Raw genomic sequence first — 12663 nt, 5'->3', positions numbered from 1 at the left:
CCACTCATTCTTTAAAATGAGGTCATTTAGGTTCCAGTTAATTTTGGGTCTATATCTCCCTGGTCTGATATTGCATATGATTTTTACTGCTTCATAATCTGAGAAAGATGTATTCACTATTTCTGCCTTTATGTAATCAATTAAAAAGATTTTATGTCCCAGTACATTGTCAATTTTTGCATGTCATTTACTGCAGAAGAAAAAGTATGCTCCTTTCTTTCCCCATTCACTTTCCTTCATAGGTCTAACATATCTTTATTCACTGAATTTAGTTGCTCCAAGTTTTGCTAGGGGCTCAGTTCACTGGGTTTACTAACTTGAAGTGGGCTGGCCAGTAGGGGGTAACAGAGACTTTGCTCATTATGTTTGATAGCTCCAAGTGGGCTGGCCAATAAGGGGTGCTGATTGCTTTCTCTGGAATGTCTGTGATCTTGATTTGAGGCCCTTTCCCTTGGCCTGGAGGGGGTATGTGCCACAGATGTATAATTTTATCCTTGAACAATGTGGGCTATGCCCTGGGGCAAAGTAATTTCTCTCCCTGTTCAGCTCAGTGAGCTCTGCTGCCCATGCCTGAGCCTGGGGGGGGGGCAGTGGAGGGGCTGCTGCTGTGTTTGTTCTGTAAAGAGGGTTCAGCTGAAATGAATGTATGGAGTCTAAGATCCTCCAGATGAAAGGAGCCCAACTGATCTGTATCTGCAACTCTCCTTGGTGGAACTCACCCTCCAGCCCTGCCAGAGTGCCCCAGACCATCAGTCCCACATCCAAAGCCTCACAGCCCCATTTGGCTCTTAGACAGTCAACACCTCCATGGTTGATCCTAGATTAGTCTGGCTCTCACCTAATCCCAGCAGGCTCTCTGCTCTCTGCCCCTGGCTCATCCATGAGACCGGAAGACAAACCTTTGAGGTTAATGTTCTTCTCCTAGCTTCTTTTTTTTTTAAATTTTTTTAGGTGCCAATTTTAAATACTTTATTTTCCAGGACAAAGAATTGCATTTCCACTTTTTTTACAGTACTGATAAAGTGCAATGTTGTTCACTTCTCCCTCTGCACACATTCAAGTATTCAGAATGCCCAGATTTATACAGTAGCTTAAATGTTACTTTTAAACTGGCTACTGCCTTAGCTAAAATTTGAGTCCTTCAATTTTAGGAAAGTTGTGTGGAATGCTCTTTCCTCTGCTTTGTTTAATCAACTTCTTCAATGGTGGGTCCAAAAGAAGCACCTCCGGATGGGGCTGCTCCACCCCCTGGGAACCCACCAGGCATTCCTCCTGGCATGCCTCCTGGCATTAGCCCTGAACTCTGGTACAGCTTAGTAATAATGGGGTTGCAGACCTTCTCCAATTCTTTTTGCTGATGCTCAAATTCTTCCTTCTCAGCCATCTGGTTCTTATCTAGCCAGTTGAGTATTTCATTGCATTTGTCAAGAATCTTCTGTTTGTCTTCATCACCAATTTTCCCTTGCATTTTTTATCCTCTGTGGTAGCCTTCATGTTGAAAGCGTAAGATTCATGGGAATTTTTGGAAGACACCTTGTCTCTCTGCTTCTCATTCTCAGCTTTGTATTTCTCAGCTTCCTGAACCATATGCTCAATGTCTTCTTTGCTCAGTCGACCTTTGTCATTGGTGATGGTGATCTTGTTCTCCTTGCCTTTGCTCTTATCCACAGCAGAAACATTGAGAATGTCACTTCAATTTGAGGAACACCCCTGGGTGCTGGAGGAATTCCTGTGAGCTCAAACTTGCCAAGCAGGTTGTTATCCTTTGTCATGGCTCTTTCACCTTCATAAACCTGAATCAGCACACCAGGCTGGTTGTCCGAATAGGTGGTGAAGGCCTGTGTCTGCTTGGTGGGAATGGTGGTATTACGTTTGATAAGAACTGTCATCACACCACCAGCAGTTTCAGTTCCAAGGGAAAGAGGAGTGACATCCAAAAGCAACAAGTCCTGCACATTCTCAGACTTATCTCCTGACAGAATGGCAGCCTGGACAGCTGCACCATAAGCAACAGCCTCATCAGGATTGATACTCTTGTTGAGCTCCTTGCCATTGAAGAAGTCTTGCAGAAGCTTCTGGATTTTGGGAATGAGAGTAGAACCACCCACCAGGACGATGTCATGAACCTGTGATTTATCTAGCTTAGCATCTCTTAATGCCTTTTCCCCAGGGTCCAGGGTGCCACGGAAAAGATCCACATTCAGCTCCTCAAAATGGGCTCGGGTGATTGATGTGTAGAAGTCGATACCTTCATAGAGGGAGTCAATCTCAATACTGGCCTGGGTACTGGAAGAGAGGGTACGTTTTGCACCTTCACAAGCAGTGCTGAGATGGCAAACAGCCCTCTTGTTCTCACTGATGTATTTCTTGTGCTTTCGCTTGAACTCGGCAATGAAATGGTTGACCATGTGGGTGTCAAAGTCCTCTCCACCCAAGTGGGTGTCCCCAGCTGTGGACTTGACCTCAAAGATGCCATCTTCAATGGTAAGAATGGAGACATCAAAAGTACCACCTCCAAGGTCAAAGATCAACACATTTCTCTTGGCACCAACATTTTTGTCCAAGCCATAAGCAATAGCAGCAGCAGTTGGCTCATTGATGATACGGAGCACACTGAGACCAGCGATGGTTCCAGCATCTTTGGTGGCCTGATGTTGGGAATCATTGAAATAGGCAGGTACTGTGACCACAGCATTCATGACAGTCTTCCCAAGGTAAGCTTCAGCAATTTCTTTCATCTTAGTCAAGACCATTGAAGATACTTCTTCTGGGTAGAAACTTTTGGTCTCCCCTTTATACTCCACTTGGACCTCAGGTCTGCCTGCATCATTCACCACTGTGAAAGGCCAATGCTTCATGTCTGACTGCACAACTGCATCATCAAATCTTTGACCAATCAGACATTTGGCATCAAACACCATGTTGGTGGTGTTCATTGCAACTTGATTCTTTGCAGCATCACCAATTAAATGTTCTGTGTCAGTGAAGGCAATGTAGCTTGGGGTGGTCCTGTTTCCTTGGTCATTGGCAATGATCTCCACTTTCCCATGTTGGAAAACTCCCACATAGGAGTAAGTGGTGCCAAGATCAATGCCAACTGCGGGTCCCTTCGACATGGTTACTGGGGAGTCGGAGGTCATCACTGACCGCACCGGAGGAGAAAAAGGGCTGCTGCTACGCTGAATAGCTTCTCCTAGCTTCTTTTTCTGTGTTTTGTTTATCAAATTTCTCTTAATTAGTTTGTTTCATGTTATATATGAGGGAAGAACAGGAGCCCTTAGCATAGTGCCTGTCTTCTCACTGCCATCTTGTCCAGAAGTCTTCCATTTATCTTTTTATTCATCTCTTGAGTATTGTATTTGAAGATTAAATTTTCTGGTCAATTTTGGTCTTTTTATCAGGTAAGTGTGAAACTCTTCTATTTCATTGAAAATTCCTCTTTCCCCTAAAAGAATATGCTGAATTTTGTCATGTAGCATATTCCAGGTTGTAATCCATGCTTTTTTACCCTTTGGACTGCTATATTTGAGGTCCTTGATGCTTTAATATTGAACATGTTAAGTCTTGTCTAATCCTGATTGTGGTTCCCTGATATACAAATTGCTTATTTCTAGCTGCTTGAAATAATTTTTCCTTAAACTGAGAAATCTGAAATTTCAGTATAATATTTTTGGAATTTTTATTTGGGACACTCTTTCTTAGGGGTAATTGATGGATTCTTTTGAGGACTATTCTGTCTTCTTGTTTGTTCTAGGAGTATTAAATGATAATTTCCTGTAACATATTACCCACACTCTTTTACTGATCATGACATTCAGGAGACAAACAATTCATTAATTATCTTTCTTGAACCTAATTTTCAGGTCATTGTTGTCCTAAGAGAAATTTCAAATTTTCTTCTATTTTTTTTTCATTCTTTTGATTTTGTTAGATGAATACTTGGTACCTCAAAATCATTTGTCAAATTCTAATATTTAGACTTTTATTTTCATCAGTTAGTTTTTGTGTTTCTTTTTCCATTTGGTTAATTTTACTTTTAAATGAATTATTTTCCTTTTTCACTTGGCTAATTTTATATTTTGGTAAGATAAATTCTTCTTCCAGTTTGTTAATTTTACTTTTGCATGAGTTAGTCTTTTTTCACTTGGTCAATTGTAGTTTTGATTATGTACATTATTTTCCAGTTTGTCATTTTTTCTTTTAAAGGAGTTGATTTCTTTTTCCATTTGGTCATTTTACTTTTAATGCTTTTGCTTTCTTCAGTATCATAATTCTTCTGGATGTCTCTCATTTCTTTTCTCAGTTTTTCTTCTCCGGCTTTGAAAAATTATTTTTGAGCTTTTACAAGAGGTCGTTTTGGAGTTGAAATCAAATTATACACCCGTTTGTGGCTTCACATGTAAGTATTTGGCACTTCTTTCCTCTTTAGAGATTTTTTTTTCTCATTTTGATAGTTGAGTTCTGTTCCTAGCACATGGAGGTTTAGTTACAAGGTTTTGTTTGTTTATTTGTTTGTTTTTTATAGTAGGGACCAGGATATGGTCCCTGGTGTACCACTTAACCTGGGTTTCAGGTGCTGGTGCTTTTTCCCCTTCCTTATGATAGCCCATTCTAGTCCTGTCTGTTCCATGTGCATTACTCAGACTTGAGCTTGTCTTCTGAAGTGGCGTTGGGACCCTAACCACTGGCCTGTTGCAGAACTTGCTTGTTGAGCCCAGATATGAGATATCCTATGACTAAGAATCTCCAACTTTCTTTCTAACTCTCTGCCCAATGTTGGGCCAGACCTACACTTTTACCCATGTGAGACACAACTTTATTGAAATTCCTCCATGATTATTTTGAGTTGAAAACATGTTTCACTTTTGTTTTCATGGGTTCTGTAATTTAGGGTCTGTTTAAAGTCTTTTTTAAAAGTAAGTTAGGAGAAAACTCCAGGAGTTTCTAAGACTTTAGCCATCACCATAGTTCTGCCTTTGAAGTCCATTGTCATTTCTTTTAAAAAAAAATTTGTGTTCCATATTTTCCTACCCCTCCTTCAACACACCCCTTTTGAAAATGTATATAATTAGATTTATGCTCTTATGTTAAATATATTTCCATATTTTTCTTAGTTGTGGAAGAAGAAAAAAGATCAAAATAAAAATAACCAAATGAAAGAAAACATATGCTTCAATCTATATTCACTGTTCTTTATTTGGATATAAATATTTGCATTGGTATTCACTAGGGAAATTGTGATATACTTTTCTTTCTCTGTGTTGGTTCTTCTTGGTTTAGTTATCAGCACCATATTACTTTGATGAAAGCAGTTTGGGAGATGTCTATTTTGATTGCAAGTCATAATTATAGGCATGCTGTCTCACTGTCACTCTCTTCATTAAAATCCTGATTTGTACTTTGGACAAACATACTCTTTAGGATTAGATTATTTAGTTTCCAACTAATTTGTAATTTCCACTGATCTTGATTGAAATAATTTCTATAGTACAATGATCTGAAAAGAATCCATTTAATATTTCTTCCTTTTAACATTTGATTTTGAAGTTTTTATACTTTGCCATTTATTTCTCTTTGCAGCTCACTTTATTTCTCCTTTAAGAATTCTGATGCTGGGGTAGAGCCAAGATAGTAACATAAAAGAAGAAATTCCTGGAAACTTTTTCCCCCCAAAACATCAAAAGCTTTCAAATTATGCCTTTAGACAAAATTTAGATATTCAGAACCCACAGAAAAACTGATACAATTTATCATTCCAAGAAAACATAGAAGTTCCACAGAAAGATTTGTTACACCTAGACAAGAGGTTGGAAAGTGCTGCAATTGCAGTCACAGCCCCAGCAGAGCACAGCCAGGCTAGGTGCCTGGGTACATGGAAGAGGGGGCTGTTTCTAGCCCTTTTGGCCCAGAGATAACAGGGGATAGCTTGAAGGGGTGATGAGAGAATTCTGCCACACCAGAATGAGTATTGAGCTAGTGCCAGCCTCAGAGCAGCCCTGCAGTGAGAATGCGCAGTGGGAGTTGGAAGAGCCACCCAGCACTTCCATAACTCTCAGTCCATAGATGATAAGGGTATCAAGGAAGACTGCAGAGATCTCTCTGCTCTCCCTGGGACAGGACTCAGCTGTTGCAGCACACTCGGATCCGCTTTACAGTCTGGGACCCTATACAGCCATAGACAAGAAGGAACCCTCCTCACAGTTCCAGGGCAGAGGGGAGGACCTGTGGTCGTCTACATATCAGAGCATAGACAAGAAAATAGTCAAAGCCTCTCCTAAGACTTTGAATGAATTAAGGTCCCAGTGGGTTGTTCCCAAAATCCCCAAAGCCTTGCAAATGCAATACATAAGTCATAGGCTGAGGCAATGAGCAAACAAAAGAAAAAGAAGATTCTGACCATAAAAAATTACTTTGGTCTGTGGAAGATTTAGAAGATGACAAAATAGAAGGCTCTGTATCTAAAATCTCCTGGAGAAATAGAATATGGGCTCAAGTTATAAATGAACACACTAAAGACTGAAAAGCAATTAAGGGAGGTAGAGGAAAAATTGGGAGGAGTAATGAAATTGATGCAGATACATCTTGAAAACCAAGTCAGCCTCTTGGTGAAAGAAATGTAAAATAATACTGAAGAAAATAAGATGTTAAGAATCAGTTTAGGGGTGGCTAGTTGGTGCAGTGCATAGAGCACTGGTCCTGGAGTCAGGAGTCCCTGAGTTCAAATCCGGTCTCAGACACTTAATAATTACCTAGCTGTGTGGCCTTGGGCAAATCACTTTACCCCACTTTCCTTGCAAAAACCTAAAAGAAAAACAGTTTAGACCAAATGGAAAAAGAAACAGAAAAGGCAAATGAGGAGATTGCCTTAAAAAGAGAATTGGTAAGCTGGAAAAGGAGATAAAAAAGCTATCTGAAGAAAATGTTTCTTCAAATGCAGAATGGAACTAAAGAGCTGAGGACTTTATGAGAAATCAGTAAGAATTAAAATGATACCAAAAAAGGCAAAAATTAGAAGAAAATGTGAAATATTTCATTGAAAAAGCAACTGACTTCACAAAAACTGATCCAGAAGAGATAATTGTAAAATTATTGGGCTACCTCAAAGTCAAGACCAGGAAAAGTCTAGACTTCATTTTTCAAGGAATAATACAGCAACATTGCCTGAGACCCTAGAAGCAGAGCATAAACTTGAAATTGAGGGAATTCATTGAACACCTTCTGAAAGAGATCCCAAAAGAAAAACTTCCAGGAATATTAGAGCCAAGTTGAAAAATTCCCAAATCAAACAGAAAATACTAAAATCTGCCAGAAACTAATAATCCAACTACTATGACTCTATAGTCAGGATTACACAGGATCTAGAAGCATCTACATTAAGCACTCACTGGACTTGCAATAGGATATTCTAGAAGGCAAAAGATCTTGGTTTACAACTGAGAATCAACTACCCAGCAAAATTGAGCATCCTCTTTCAGTGCAAAAGATGGCCTTTCAACGAAACAGGGAACTTTTAAACTTTCCTATTTAAGCAACCAGAGCAGAATATAATCTCCAAGTACAGGACTCAGGTGAACCATAGAGGGAATGAACATGAAGGACTAACTATGAGGAACGTAATGATTTTGAACTGTTTGTATTCCTGCATGGGAAGAAGATAGTGATGACTCATAATACCTTTGTCATTTATAAGAGCAGTTAGAAGGTTCATATATAGATAAGGCACAGGAAGGAGCTGAATATAATGGTATAATATGGTAAAAAGATGGAGTCAATGGGTGATAAAGGAAAGCAGTGGTAGGAAGAGAAAGGAGAGGAAGAAGGAGCTATGATATTTCACACAAGAGTGAAGACAAAGCTTTTGCAATAAGTAGAACAGGGGAAGGCGAGGACGAATGAGTGAACCTTCATTCTCATCAGAAATGGCTCAAAGAGGAAATGACATACACACTTAATAGGATTTAGATATCTATCTTACCCTAGCAAAAAATGAGAGAGAGGATGGAGGGAGGGAAGGGGGAAAATAGGTGATAGAAGAGAGGGAAGATCATGGAAAAGGGTACTCAGACAGAGTATACTTCTGAGTAGTGACAGGATGAAGGGAGCGAGAGAATGGAATAGATAACAATGAGGAGGAATAGAATGGAGGGAAATAGAGCTAGTGATAGCAACTGTGGGAAAAATATTGAAGCAACTTCTCTTGTGGTCTTAGGCATTGAATCAAAGAGACAGAAGCATTGGAATCTGAACAAAGAATGAGGTACATCTTTTTCTGTCTCACTATTCTTGTGGTTTCTTATCTTTCTGAGAGGGAGTGGTCATGTTTACTCTCATAACAGTATTATTGTAATAATATAAATGAATAAACCAATAAAAAGAAAAAAATAATTTGGATGCTAAACAACTCAATGAATATATGATTAGTATTGATATTGTTTCATTTTCTATGGTACCTTTTAATGAGATGCAGTTTACTTCCTTATCTCTTTTAATTAGATCTATTTTTGCTTTTACTTTTTCTAAGATTAGAATTGCTAGCCCCGCTTTCTTTTAACTTAATCTGAAACCTCATACATTCAGGTTGATCACCTTTCCCTTGTGTCTCTGCTTCAAGTATGTCTCTTGTAAACAACATATTGAAGGATTATAACATTGTTCCTCTCTGGTATCCACTATTTAGCAAGACAGATCATCCTATTCACATTCACTATTATGATTTGTGTCTGTATATTTCCTTCCATCATGTTCTTCCTCTTGTTTATCCTTTATCTTCTTTTACCCTCTCCTTCCTGACAAATGTTTTGCTTCTATATACTCCTTCTCCACTTCTGCTCTTCCTGTCCTCTTCACCCCTTAACCATTCATCCTTTTATTAACTCATTCTCTTCTTACTCTCCTATCAGGTAAGATATAAAAGTGAATTATTATTTGTATTATTATCTCCTTGACCTATTACGAATGCAACTACTTCATCTTCTCCTTCATTATAAGTCTCTTGAGACACTTCGAGTGAGAAAATTGACTCCATTTTAATTCTCCCTTTCTTATATATACTCATTGTCCTTCCCTTACTCATTTCTTTTTCCCCCTCAGTGTCAAATAATCAGGTTAGCATTGTATATTCATATTTTGATAAACATATTCACAGATTCGTTATTTTTGGTAAAAAGAATTATGATTAACGGAATGAGATAAATAAGAGACAATTTTTATATAGGGTTTATCAGATTCTGAATGGCTACTTGTGTGAGTGTGTGTATGTGTATGTGTATTTTGTTTTCTTTTGCTTTTCTTAATATTGATGGGGATAGCATAGTCCATATTTGGTCTAATACAGTGGTCACAACTCTCTGAACTTCTGAGAGGAGATACTTACATCAAGTTTGTTCAACTGAGAATGTTGTTGTTGATATGTGCATCTTGTGTCTTGGTTTTATTCCCTTCACTCAGCATCAGATCCTGTAAATCATTCCATGTTTCTCTACAGTACAACCATTTATTGTTTCTTAAAGAACAGTAACATCACATAGTATTCATGTACCATAAATTGTTTAACCATTCCCCAGTTGTTGGGTATCCCTTCAATTTCCAATTCTTTGCCACTACAAAAAAGTCTGCTATCAATATTTAGGAATGTATATAGGACTTCCGCAATTTTTACAATTTCTTCTGGGTATAGTACTAGAATTGGAATTGCTGGTTCAAAAGGTGTTGAACCATTTTATTTTTCTTTGGGTATAGTTCCATATTGCTCTCCAGAAAGGTTGGATACATTCAAAACTCCACCAGCAATGCATCAATGTCCCAATTCATCCACAATCTCTCCAACATTGATCATCTTCCCTTTTTCTCATGTGGGCTAATCACATTGTTGTTTTAATATGGATTTCTATAATCAATAGTTACTTGGAGAGTTTTATTCATATGACTAAATGTAGCTTTAACTTTTTCAGTTGAAAACTATCTGATCATATTCTTTGACCATTTATCAATCGGAGAATGACTTGTGACTTAGAAATGTGATGCACTTCTCTACATATAATTTAGAAATGAGACCTTTATCAGAACTCCTGGTTGTGAATATTATTTCCCAGTTTTATGCTTGGCTTTTAATTTTGTCAGCATTTATTGTATTAGTTCAAAACATTTTTCATTTAATATATTCAAAATCATTCATTTTGCAGTATATAACTTGCTCTAATTCTTGTTTGGTCATAAATTCATCCCTTTTCCTTAGATAAGAAAGTTGGAATATATTTTGGTTGATGAATTTCTCCATGGAATCCCTCTTAATGTCTAAATCCTATACCCATTTTGACTTTATTTTGGTACAGGGTGTTAGATGTGAATCTGTCCCTAGTTTGTGCCACACTATTTTCCTGTTTTCCCAACAATTTTTGTCAAATTCCTATGCCAGAGTCTGATGTCATTGGATTTTTTTTCACCGTTTCCCTTTCTATTCTTTCCCTTTTGCTGCTCCAGATGAATTTTGTTACTATTTTTTTAGTTCAATAAAGTGGTTATTTGGTAGATTTGATTGACATGAGACTTAATAAGTAATTTAATTTGGGTAGAATTGTCATTTTTAATATATTAACTCAACCTAACCACGTGCATTTGACAATTTTGCAATTATTTACATCTATCTTTATTTAGGTGAGGAGAGCATTGTAATTATGTTCATACAGTTTCTAGATTTGCTTTGGTAGGTAGATACCCAGGTATTTAATATTGTCTACAGTTACTTAAAATGGAATTTCTCTTTCTAGCTCTTATTCTTGGGCTTTGTTGTCCGAATATAGAAATTGTGATGATTTATGTGGGTTTATTTTATATCCTGCCATTTTGCTTAATTTGTTAATTATTTCATGGAGTTTTTAAGATGATTTCCTCAGGCTCTCTAGGTGTACCATCATATCATCAGCAAAGGGTAAAAGTTTGCCTTCCTCATTGCCAATTCTTATTCCTTCAACTTCTTTTTTCTTTTCTTGTTGCTACTACTAGCATTTCAACTATTATATTGAATAATATTGGTGTTAATACTAAACCTTGTTTCACCCCTGAAATTATTGGAAATTCTCTGAATTTATTCCCATTAAATATATTTGTTGATGGCTTTAGATAGATAATATTTATTACTTTAAGGAAACTTCTTTTATTCCTAAGCTTTTCTAGTGTTTATAAAAGGAATGCATGTTGCATTTGATCAAAGGCTTTTTCAGCATCTATTGAAATAATGATTTAATTTCTGTTGGTTTTACTATTAATATTTTATGTTGAGTGTTTTCCTAATGTTGAACCATTCCTGCCCGGCTTGTATAAATCCAATCTGATCATGTTGTATTAACCTTGTAATAACCTGCTGTAGTTTCATTGTTAAAATTTTATTTAAGATTTTTGCATTAATATTCTTTAGGGAAATTGGGCTATAATTTTCTTTTCCTGTTTTGGTTCTTCCTTGTCTAGGTACTAGGACCATGTTGGGGTCATGAAAGGAGTTTGGCAGAACTCCTTCTCACATTTTTAAAAATGGTTTATGTAGAATAGAAATTAATTGTTCCTTAAATGTTTGCTAGAATTCACTTGTAAATACATCTGAACTTGGAGACTTTTTCTTAGGAAGTTCAATAATGGATTGTTGAATTTATTTTGCTGAGATAGTGTTTAGATATTTAATTTCCTCTTCATTTAACCTGGGTAACTTATATTTTTGTAAATATTCATCCATTTCACTCATGTTGTCCAATTTATTGGCATATATAGTTCACCAAAGTAGCTCTGAATTATCTCTGTAATTTCCTCTTCATTGGTGGTTAGTTCACCATTTTCATTTTTGATACTGGTAATTTGGTTATATTTTTTTTTTCTAAAAAGAGATTGACCCAGAGGTATGTCTCTTTTATTGACTTTTTCATAAAACCAATGCTCAGTTTTATTTATGAAATCAATCATTTTCTTACTTTCAGTTTTATTCATAACTCCCTTGATGTTCCCAATTTTTGAATTTGGTATTTAATTGGGGATGTTTAATTTGTTCTTTTTCTAGCTTTTTTAGTTGCATACCCAATTCATTGATTATCTATTTCTGTATTTCATTCATATACTCATTTAGACATGTAAAGTTTCCCCTCAAAATTGCCTTGGTTGCATCCCATAAATTTTGGTATGATGTCTCATTATTATCATTTTCTTGGTTATTATTACTTATTATTTCTCTTATATGCTTTTTAATCCACCCATTATTTAAGGTAAAGTCATTTAATGTCCAGTTAATTTTTACTTTATCTTTCACTGAACCTTGATTTCATGTAATTTTTATTGTATCATCTGAGAAGTGGGTATTTATTATTTCTATCTTTTTGCATTTGTTTATAAGATTTTTTCCCTGGTACATGATTAATTTTTGTGAAAGTGACATGTACTTACTAGAAAAGGAGATATTCTTTTCTGTCCTCAACAAGTTTTCTCCAGATTTCTGCCACATTTAAGTTTTTTTTTTTAAGATTTAATTCACCTTCTTAACTTCCTTCTTTTTTATTTTATTGTTAGATTTATCTAGTTCTGAGAGAGGTAGATTAAGGTCCTCCATTATTATGGTTTGGCTATCTATTTCTCCTTGTAATTCAATCAGTTTTTCTTCTAGTAATCTGGCTATCATACTATTAG

The 12663-nt window shown here is 36.5% G+C and overlaps 1 pseudogene; it reads right to left on the bottom strand.

Annotated features, from left to right (window-relative positions):
• Nucleotides 1–949: 949 nt before the first annotated feature.
• On the bottom strand, nucleotides 950–3168 carry LOC141493875 (heat shock cognate 71 kDa protein pseudogene; annotated as a pseudogene).
• Nucleotides 3169–12663: the final 9495 nt, after the last annotated feature.

The sequence above is a fragment of the Macrotis lagotis genome, chromosome 7, assembly GCF_037893015.1.
Source record: "Macrotis lagotis isolate mMagLag1 chromosome 7, bilby.v1.9.chrom.fasta, whole genome shotgun sequence".
In the NCBI taxonomy this organism is placed as follows: Eukaryota; Metazoa; Chordata; class Mammalia; order Peramelemorphia; family Peramelidae; genus Macrotis; species Macrotis lagotis.
This window is presented reverse-complemented; position numbering and strand designations above follow the sequence as displayed.